Source organism: Lotus japonicus, chromosome 2 (assembly GCF_012489685.1).
Source record: "Lotus japonicus ecotype B-129 chromosome 2, LjGifu_v1.2".
NCBI lineage: Eukaryota > Viridiplantae > Streptophyta > Magnoliopsida > Fabales > Fabaceae > Lotus > Lotus japonicus.
In genome coordinates, this window is record NC_080042.1 from 36,001,364 (window position 1) to 36,012,230 (window position 10,867).

General features: G+C 42.3%; 1 long non-coding RNA gene across 5 annotated transcripts in view; it reads right to left on the reverse strand.

Moving 5' to 3' along the window:
- Window positions 1–8,923, reverse strand: part of LOC130737961 (uncharacterized) — a 28,733-nt gene extending 19,810 nt beyond the window's left edge. For 2 of the 5 annotated variants that reach the window (XR_009019055.1, XR_009019056.1), the window contains exons 1-7: window positions 8,584–8,923; window positions 8,040–8,237; window positions 7,730–7,773; window positions 7,121–7,641; window positions 6,247–6,389; window positions 5,857–5,939; window positions 5,555–5,662 (exon numbers count right to left, since the gene is read on the reverse strand). This is a non-coding gene — a long non-coding RNA (uncharacterized LOC130737961). Of the gene's footprint in view, window positions 1–5,093; window positions 5,663–5,856; window positions 5,940–6,246; window positions 6,390–7,120; window positions 7,642–7,729; window positions 7,774–8,039; window positions 8,238–8,583 lie in introns of those variants that run through there. The other 3 variants (XR_009019053.1, XR_009019054.1, XR_009019057.1) reach the window with 3 other exon arrangements.
- Window positions 8,924–10,867: the final 1,944 nt, after the last annotated feature.

A 10,867-nucleotide genomic window follows, 5' to 3' on the forward strand; every position in this document is an offset into this window, starting at 1 on the left:
CCAAGAATGATTGCCAACATGGCATAGTAAGTAAAGTTAAAGCTAATTTCTGACTCCCTTCACGAGCCCCTCCGAGTCCACAAGTCCACAGGCAAGCTTAAGTCCACATGCAAGCTTGCGGCGACGGCGCTTGGTTCTCCCGCCCTATTCCAGTTGTGATCGTCGTGAATCATGGTTGTCTCACGCGTGTAAGCCATTTGTAATGTACTGAAGAAGTGCAAAGGCCAGCAAATCTTCAGAATCCCAACCGCCGTCCTCGAAACGTCCCCTCGCACCGCAATAAAGCCTGTCAATTTGAATTTAATCCAACCAACCGTCATGATTTTTATTTAATGCGCCACTCCCGCTTCCCGAAATACGCGTCCTTTTCCCCAATAATCATTTCATCTTGTCATCTTAGGTCACGACTCCTTACTTAACTGTGAACCATCCCCTTTCTTCTTTCTTTATTACCTCATCCCTTACAGCCAACTGCCCTCATACTCCTCCCGGCTCTCACACCGGCTTCTCCTGACAACCCCGCGAACTCCGACCTCTCATGCTTCCTTCTCCACAGCTTCTCTTTGGTTAGTGTTCTTATCCCTGTTTTTACTCTTTCCTTTTGTTTCCGCGATGCCCCCAATAGGAATCCCTTCTTCTATGGAGGGAGTCAAAGCCCACCGCTTGAAAACCTTCGCCACTCTCCCTTCCCCAATCCAAAATGCTCCTGACCAAGGGATCATTGACCAACCATCGGAATTTGTTACCGGTGACTCTGTCTCTGACCTCGCCCGCAGGGTCGGGGGTTTTTGTAGCACCCCGTCGCTATAAAACCTCCCTCGCACCACAGGTTGTCAGGGCCAAGATCGCTCGTGGCAGCACCGCGCACTTAAGAACCCCAAGTACTCCCATTTATTTTTTTATATATGAATATTTATTCTTTGACCTTGGCATCAAACTCCCTTTCTCCCCATTCCTTAGCCAAGTGCTAAATGCCGTCAATGTTTCCCCTAGTCAACTTGAGGTATTTTGAAATTCTCTGCAGCAATGTTGACGTAGTTCCCTCAACTGACCTCTTCTTCTTTTTCTTTGAAGTGGATTCCCGATCCCTGGGGTCCCCTGGCTGGGTCGAACTGGCGCCCCGCCCAAGCCGGGAACGACTGAGCCCTTACCAAGGTGACCCTGAACCTCGTATGGCTCGCCGGTATTTCCGGCTCGTCGTTCATCCAGCCTATCCCTCGTCTTTTACGCAGAGAGACGGGAAAGCTCTTTTACCATTTTACTGGACCAAGCGCCCTAAACCCGTGGCCAATCCTTCTAAAGCTCCCTTGTCTGCTAGAGAGAATTTCTCTTTCGGGGTCCTCGCCCGACTTCCCCGCTTAAGTTGTGCTGAATTACTCGGCGCCGCCGCAGGCTCCAAGATACTCCCGCGATTAGGTTTTTCCTTTAAATTCTCTTTCCGGTATTCTCTTGACCTTTCTGCCGCTGACAATACCTTTTTATTTTTGCCTTTCAGGGAATATGAAGTTCTCCACCGCTGAGCTCCTGAAGGCTTTCACTTCTAGGAACACCAAGGCGTTCTCCTCGGCCCAAGTCGGGGAAAAAATAAAATGCTCGCCGGTGCACGTCGAATCATCCAAGAGAAGAGACTTGGGTGAGCCAAACCCTCAGACTAACCCTTCGATCAGCACAGATGGAGGAGCAATCGGGTCTGAACCTGCCGCCCTGGATCCCCCACCGGTGTCCACTCCTCATGGTGAGGCGGGCGCCTCTCTGCTTCCAAACACTCCTCTTACCGTGGCCCCATTGGAGGGGCAAAAGTCACCCTCCTCCGACCGCCCGCCGTCTCCTTCACCCGGCCCGACTTTCTTTGACCCGTCAACCCCACACCTTCTCGGGGCTGGTGGTGAAGGAGAAAATCCTCGTGGGGACCACCCGAAGGGTCCTTCCAGCGGCTCCTCCCAAGATCCCTTTGTCTTCCTCCTTTCTCACCCTTACCTTTAGAAACCGAGGGAGGCCTCTAGCCAGGACCCGCAAGATGTTGCACAGGAAGCTGTGTCCAACCTCCTCTGCACCGGGTGTTTGTTCACCCAAGTGGCTCATCGAGCACGGCCTCTTGCTGGAGTCGTCGAGCTCCGCCAGGAGGTGGAGAAGCTGCGTTGTGATAACCTTCGGGCGAACGATACTTACCCTAAACTGTCCAACCAGTTGGCCGCAGAGGAGGGCAAGGTCAAAAAGATGCAGCAAAATCTCAAAGAGGTGAGGCTGGCAGTGTTAACGGCGAACGAGAAAGGGGAAAAGCTTGAGACCCAGATCGAGGAACTCCAACGAGACCTTGACGCCACAGAGGTCATTGTTGCTTCCCAGGTGGAAACCCTTGCCGCCAAAGACAAGGAGATCGCCACCTTGCGTGACGAACTGGCGGGCAAGGATAAGACCCTCGCCGAGGCCCAGGCGGATCTGGCGTCTAAGTGCCAGCTCGCGGCTGACAAGGATGCCCAAGCCAAAGCTCTAGAAGAGAGGATAAGAGGGGAAGCGACCCAGGCGGCGGCCAAGGAGCGCGTTCGCGGCTTCCTTATTGCTAAAGCTCAAGTCAAACATCTCCACCCCTCCGTTAACCTCATCTCCTTGGGAGTTTTTAAAAGGGTCACTCCAATCGGGCTGGAGGGTCCAGAAGATCCGCCAGAAGTTGCCCATGTTGATCTCGGGGATGCTGTGGAACAAGGGAAGAAAACATAATGTCAACAATCTTCAATAATTGTAACATCAGTACTTTTTGTAATAACGTATTTGTTTCAATCGCATGTTTAGATTTCAAATTAACTAGTTCAACTTTTATTTCCTATGTCTTGTTTAATCGCTCTCCAAAATTTGCCACGCTTCCCTCTCAGTCTCCTTAAGTATGAATTACGTGTGACGACATTCATGGTGTGCCGGGTTTAACTAGGACTTTTGTTCAGTTTCAAACTGAGGCTTTGTTCACACGCTTTTCCCGTAAGATTAGGTGTGTCCCCGCCAGCTTTACTTGGCGAGGACTTACAGTGGCTCGGGTCCCAATGGCCATGTGGAACAAATCCGCCAGAAGTTGCCCATGTTGATCTCGGGGATGCTGTGGAACAAGGGAAGAAAACATAATGTCAACTATCTTCAATAATTGTAACATCAATACTTTTTGTAATAACGTATTTGTTTCAATCGCATGTTTAGATTTCAAATTAACTAGTTCAACTTTTATTTCCTATGTCTTGTTTAATCGTTCTCCAAAATTTCCCACGCTTCCCTCTCAGTCTTCTTAGGTATGAATTACGTGTGACGACATTCATGGTGTGCCGGGTTTAAATAGCACTTTTGCTCAGTTTCGAACTGAGGCTTTGTTCACACGCTTTTCCCGTAAGATTAGGTGTGGCCCCGCCAGCTTTACTTGGCGAGGACTTACAGTGGCTCGGATCCCAATGGGCATGTGAGTTGCCCGAGACTTAGCCTAGTTAGGTTCGCTCGCCCATATTTCGGGAAGGTTATTTCTGATAAGAAGCTTATCCGCACACGTCGCCAACGGGTGACGGCGAGCAGCATCGGCTTTTCTAGAGCAATCCCTAGACATCAAGGTCGTGTTAGGATTGCCACCTTCAGGGAATTTTTCCTACCTAGCGCTTGCCGCAATTTAGTGTGATTGAAATCGCTTGATACAATTTTTGTATTTTCAATCAGACGTTATAGTCAACAAACTCCCGAGATGGAGAACAAGAACGTGTCTTTGTTTTTACAATTTTTAGGCGTTTCAGCCAACTAACTCCCAGGATGGAGAACAAGAACATGTCTTTGTTTTTAATCTCGCAGTCTTCATGAGTCTTGTTTAGTCGATTGCCCCCGCCTTTAATCCGATGTCTTCCTCAATCTTCAGCTGTAGTAATACCTCAAGCTTGATGCGTTCCAAGATCGCTGCACTCACCTCCCATCCAAACTTTCGAGGTGGTAGGCCCCCTTCCCCAACGCTTTCACGATTCTGTAAGGGCCTTCCCAAACCGGACTCAACTTATTCCCCACATTCTCAGTTCGTTTCTTAAGAACCAAATCTCCTTCCTGCATCGCCCTTGGGCGGACTTTTGAGTCATACCTCGCCGCAGCCCGCTGCTTCATCGCAGCCTCTCTGATGCGAGCCTCGTCCCGCGTTTCCTACAGCAAGTCCAGCTCCACAGCCATGTTAGAGGAATTCTCGCCCTCGAACTGTGGTGCTGTGATGACCCTATTTTAGTAGTGTTTTTAGGGTCATTTATTAGTTAGTTTTGTGTCTTTTTGTTGAGTCTCATGTAGTGTTTCATGCATTCTCATGCATTTTTATCTTTATTTGTGTTTTTACTTTGTTTTGGTAATTTCATAGTTTTATAGGGACCTTTCTTGCATTTTAAGTAAGTTTAGGACTTGCATATCTTTTCTACTTGAATTGAGGGTCTTTTGTGCTAATAAACTCTTGGAAATCCTAGATATTTTCCTTGCTTTGTTCCCAAGCAGCTAGGTCTGAAAACTGATGAAGTAAGAAGGTCAAAAGGCTTGGAAAATTGAAGAGAGGCTTAAAGGGGAGTTAAGAAGAAGGTCAAGAGGCTTTCTAGCATGTAGAAAGCGCTCAGGCGCTCGGGTTGAGTGCCTGAGCGCCAATTGATTCTCTGTTTACATGATGCTAGAAAGGAATTGGCGCCTGAGCGCTCCTGTTGAGCGCCCACTACACCAAAAAATGGCTTTTACAGCGGTTTTTTTTGCCTTTTACAGCGGTTTTCAGCTGTCCAGAACTGCTGTAGATCTTGCCGCTGTAAAAGCCTTAACAGCGGTTCTAACCGCTGTAAAAGACTCATTATTTACAGCGGTTGATTTAATAAAACCGCTGTAAATACATACCTACAACAGCTGTTCTCTAAAATAACCGTTGTACTTGAGTCTTCTTTTACAGCGGTTTCAGGCGGTAACCGCTGTATTTGATAATATATATTACAGCGGTTCCACCATGGAACCGGGTGGAACCGCTGTAATTTGTCTTTTTTTTTTGGTTGAATTAATTACCACACCTGTTCAGCTAAAAGATCAACATTTCTTTTTTTTTTCCTGAAAAGAAGATATATTGATCATAATTTAACCAAAAGGGTACACATTTCAAAAGCTATGAAAGCTGACTGCAAAATCAATACACATCACCAAACTAAAACAAGGTATAACACAGTAACATAAGCTAAAACAAGGTATAGCATATAAGCACAGTAACATCTCATTGATGTAATACCTTAATCAGATGGCCATTGACATGAATTTTTGCCAGTTCATTGTGCCTACTAGTTAGCAACAAACCGCCACTAAATAACATAAATAAAATGCACAAATGGTTTACATCATTGAGCTGCTTGTATGGATAACCGAGAAAAGCCATACCAAACAATTGAACAACATATATACCTAAATAAGGTCAATAATCAAACAAACACATTCTGATAATGCTAAATTCGATCAAGTTAAAAAATTTAAGCATGCTTTTAAAGAATTTAATAAAAGACCCTTGAAGATAAAATGATAGCATAAGGATCAATCTTACAATATAGAAGGAAGCAGACAACAAATGTGAGAAGACAAACTTCTGCTTTCTAGTTCTGGTGGAAGAAATCTCAAGCTCCTCATCCATCTTGATATGGTTTTTATCATGCTAAGGAATTCAAAACAATTAAACTATAAGCTAGATGAGCTGTGAGTAATGAGCATATATCATATGATAAATCAACTAGTTCAAAAAGTTTAGCATGTAGGAGAAAGTGTAGATAATGGTTTTACATCAAACAAATAATCAGATAATCATTTGATTTTATAAGGATGAGAAATGATAAGTGGCAGCAAACTAACCATTTGTATAATCTTCTCTCTGACTCCGTCACTTAGCCCATATGCATTTTTAACATTGAAGCACATGTCCACCTTGGTGTTCACTGTCCAACAACAGGTATTACAATAGAAGCAAGGACTATTATACTATACTGGTGAGCCCATGTCAGCATTTCATACAGGAATATAGAATAAAATGGACACGAACAAAAAAGAATAACGATTGATTTTCCATGATTACAACAAATCAACCTTTATTCACATAATAAATAACTAAGTACATATTTAAACTAAAACCAAATTAAAAAGAAAAATTGAAAGCTAATAAAATGAGCTTAACAACATTAGTTCATTCTAATTCTAACTATTTGAAAAGAAAAGGGAAGCAAAAAGAGAATGTGCAGTTCTTACATTAAGAAACAGAGATGGCCTTTGAAGTTGTCATTCACATAAATGATCAAATCAAGACTTTCTCACATTACTTTGTCACATTAAAAGAAGATGGTGTTAATTTGGTTCTTCTTGTCACTTGTGAAGTGGATGGTACAAGCTACCTGCATATACATGTTACCTACAAGATTAGTGAAATCAACATGCTATGCAGATATACACCGACATACTATATTATCAGAAAAAGTACTTAAGAATGAAATGCAATTAACAGTTTCTTGTGTGGTTTTAGAGAACACACACATCAGTTTTCTCATATTATTGGCTAGTGGTGACAAATGAAAACCTAAACAATAACATAAACATTGAACAAACATGAGCAATATACACCGACTTGAGCATATAGACGCACATGAGCTCATGATAAGAAATTAAGACAATAAAGGTAAAGAAAAGAAGAAAAGAAAATGAATCAAATACTCCTTCTTCACCTGCAGGACACCCTACACAAGCCCCTCAATAGAAAAATAAAAAATGCACGGTTTAAATTTCACCAATACCATGCATTGATTACATACAAAAGTTACCTATTTATATGAAAATTATCCAAATTTAGAAAATATATTGCTGCAAAATCAATACCTGTTTATGATTTAAGTCACAAGACGATGTAAGCTGAGATGGAAATCATAGGAATTATCATTATAGGACATTAACATCTAAAATTTAGACTCACTATCCAACTAAGAGACACATGCATCTATAACAAAATTTATCTGGAATTTCCTAGCTTTAATTTCTTTAGATTAGGAATAATACACAAACCGAATAGACAAATAGAAACCTGAACAGGAGCAAGATGATTTCCTAGCATTATTATTTATACTGGTGGTACCTGCTTCTTTTTCGGGGACTGTAGCATAGGCAACTATGCTTGGACAGAGGTGTTCTTCATATTCCCTTCAATTCTGAGAATCGATGTTGTGAGGGTGGAGTAGAGTGAAGAATCAAGAAAGTATTGTATGAGAGACTGAACGCATCTTATGATCGACACATGCATCCAAAACCTGCAACACAACACCGGAATCACCATCTCCCACAAATCCAAATATTAAATTGCAGCATTCAAAGAGAGAAAGATCTGAAATAAAAATTATAAGTTAACGATATCAATTTCAAACCTAAATCAAATACAAAACAACAAATTTGAAATGTAATCGAAATGAAACCCTAATAAACACAACACAATCAAGCATAAGACATCATTATCCACATAGAGAGATAAGGAGAAGAGTGAATCCATTGCTAATGGAAGTGTGCCTTCCGTAAATCAGTTTGAACCGAAATGACAGCATCCAAGGAAGGGTACAGGTATAATTCAACTTTAGCCCAGTCAATGCCATCTCGTATATATTCCTGAAAAAATTGTCAAGCACATGCAAATATTTAGCTTCCAGAGAGGGTACTCAATATGTTCTCTTAAGATACGAAGTTATAAAAATACTTGTGTATGCCTTCAATTTCAGTCGGCGAATACCTCCTGATCCTCTACATACATGTGTAGCATCAACAGTTCAGAATATTTAAAAATTCAAACAGAATAACAAAGGTGAGACAAATATAAAGCAACTCAGCATCAAGCAGCATAGCATAACATTTTCACTCAATCATTTACTTTTCTCTATCATCTTGCCATGCTAGTATTAGAAAATAAGACATCACACAAAAATTGACTTTTTGATGCATCAAAATCACAATCTATCAAATCTGAGTAAAAGAAAAGCAGGAGGTGATGGCGCAAGAAAGAAACATACTAAAAAAACAGAGTATGTACACACTCCATCTCCCACCACCCTTTGGCATTCGATTTTTAGTAGCATGAGATCCTCTCCTTTCTTGTTCTCGCTAGCCTCTACCATCTCCGGTTCTTAGTTTTCTCATTCGCCAATTCGCTCTTCCAGAGAGCTGAAAGGGGAACTGATGGGTGTTCCCTCTAACAATACATTGTTCACCTCGATGAAAGTAACAAAGCAATGTTAATTGAAATGTCAATCTAGTAAAAAAAAAAAAAACAACCCTAACATTAATCTAAAACACAACAAGCTTCGACTAAACTATCTATTGAACTAAGGCATCAGATCTTGAGAAGACCTAGATTGATGAAATTGAGCGACTGCATAAGAGGGATTTTTGATAGCGAATATAGCTATTGAGTTAGAGCCTATGAGATCCATTGAGTTAGAGCATTAAATCTAGGATCAAACAGCAAAGAGAGCATGATCGAGAATAGGAGCGATGATGAACAAAGAGCAAGATCAAGAGTGAGAACAATAATGAACATTGAGCAATGGAAGCTACCTGGAGTCTCCACATCATGATTTACACGGTGGAAGCAACGCTCTTCAAAGCTACAGTCTCGAAAACCCTTCGCATTCAGGAACTATGCAACGTCGTTTCGCTAATCTCCTGGCGTCTTCGCCGTCTCCAACGCCATCATCTCGACCCTCCTCACTCAATCTAGCTGCGTCTCCATCCAAAACGACGCCGATTGACTCTAACCCGCGTCGATGAACGACCGCAAAACCATCGCCGATCCAAGGGATGGAGGCGGCGACAGCAAGGACGGTGGAGGCAGGAGGTGGCGAGGGCTTTGAGAGAAGTAGCAGGTCGAGATTACGTCGTGAGGTAGCAGATTGGTGAAAGATGTAGCTGGTAAAAAATAAGGGTTTGCAGTTACAGATGTAATTTTACAAAATCAATAAAGAAAATAATACTTATATATACAAAACGAATAAATTGATAAAAAATGTGTAACAGCCCAGTGGAAAGGACTCATTATATTTTCTGTGGTGCCTGGGGATCGAATCCCACACAGAACATTTTTTGAACCAATTATTAAAGAAACAACTAAATCTTATATTAATACTATAAATTGTACATGTCTACCATAAAGTGAATCTAGCCTAGTGGAAAGACTATTGCGTTTTATTAAGGGAACCTGGGTTCGATCCACGGAACCTGAATTCTTGATTTTTATTATTTACGTTACTTTTACAGCGGTTAGTTTAATAAGCGCTGTAAATAGTGGAACCTATTTTTTACAGCGGTCAGTATATAAACCGCTATAAAAGCCTATTACCGCTCCGTGTTTTTGTGTTTATAGCGCCTTCTAAGAGAACCGCTGTTAAAAGTTAATGCTTTTACAGCGGTTAGTTTAATAAAACGCTGTAATAGCCCATCAACCGCTTCGTGTTTGTGTTGTTACAGCGGCTGCCACCTAAACCGCTGTAAAAGGGGCGCTGTAAAAGCCCTTTTCTGGTGTAGTGGCCTGAGCGCCAATTACCTTCCAGAGAGCTTGTTTTGAGCTGGGATTGGCGCTCAGGCGCTCTGAATTGGCGCCTGAGCGCCCAGACTCGTCTATTCTGCCTATAAATTGGTTTTTAGACATTTCTCTTGGAACCTTTTGTCATTTTATCATATTTTCATAAGTTAGAAGAGAGGGTTTGAGTTCTGGAGCTTGAGGAACTTTCTCTAAGCCCTATGTTTCAGGTTTCATCTTTATCTTCTTGTATGGATTCTATAGCCATGCTTGGCTAAATCCCTTTTGCTTTGGGTTCTTTGTAAGACTTATGATGTTTTAATCTTAATTCCTATTTCTATTCATGAATCCTCTGAGTAAACCCTTGAATCCCATATCCATGCTTTATGTTTCAAGTTAGAACATGTGCTAGCTTTATACTTTTCTATAATAGAATGGAAGTTTGTTATAGATTAGGGACTTGTTGTGGGATTACCTCTTCTATACTTGCTACTAGGAATAGAGGAAGGGTTGGGGTTTGTTGGCCTGAATTGCATGCTTAATGCCTTTAGCAAATGTTTAGGTTATCAAGGAATTGTGCTTATCTTTTGGCTTGAGAGGATTGTCTATGCGAGGCATCGATAGATGATTGATTAGGCTAGAACATCAAGGAGAGACTCAGAGTTTTGTGGATAGAATAGGTTGATTAGAATTGAATTAGTCAAGCAAGAACCCAAGGCATTTTCACCATTGTTTATCACACACTTATATTTCAATTGCTTGGTAATTAATCACCAAAACAATCAACCTTTAAAACTGAATTTTACTCGCTTTCCTACTGTGAACTCGAGGCTTAAACTGAATTGCCACACCAATTCCCTGTGGTTCGATAATTTAAAACCGGGTAGATTCTGTACACTTGCAGATTGACCAACAGTGTTGTCCACCAGGAGTTGTTGTCTATCTCCACAGGCAACTTGGCGTCTGCCCCGTCGGTCATCCTGAAAAGAGTTTCCTTTGTCGTTGAGTGCGGCGTCGTGTTGTAGGACCAAATCACAATCGGGAGCTCGTCTAGCCAGGCCCCCTTTTCCTCGGAGAGTCGACGCTTTAATCCTCGCAAGATCACTTTATTTGCTGACTCCGCTTGGCCATTGGTCTGAGGGTGCTCCACTGAAGAAAATCTATGCTGTATGCCATTTCCTCTCAGAACTCCCTTGCTTGTTTACTTGCAAACTGGGTCCCATTGTCCGAGAAGATTTCCCTCGGGACCCCAAACCGGCATACGATCCTTTTCCAGTAGAAACTTACAATCTTTCCCGCGGTGATGCTCGCAAGGGGTTCGGC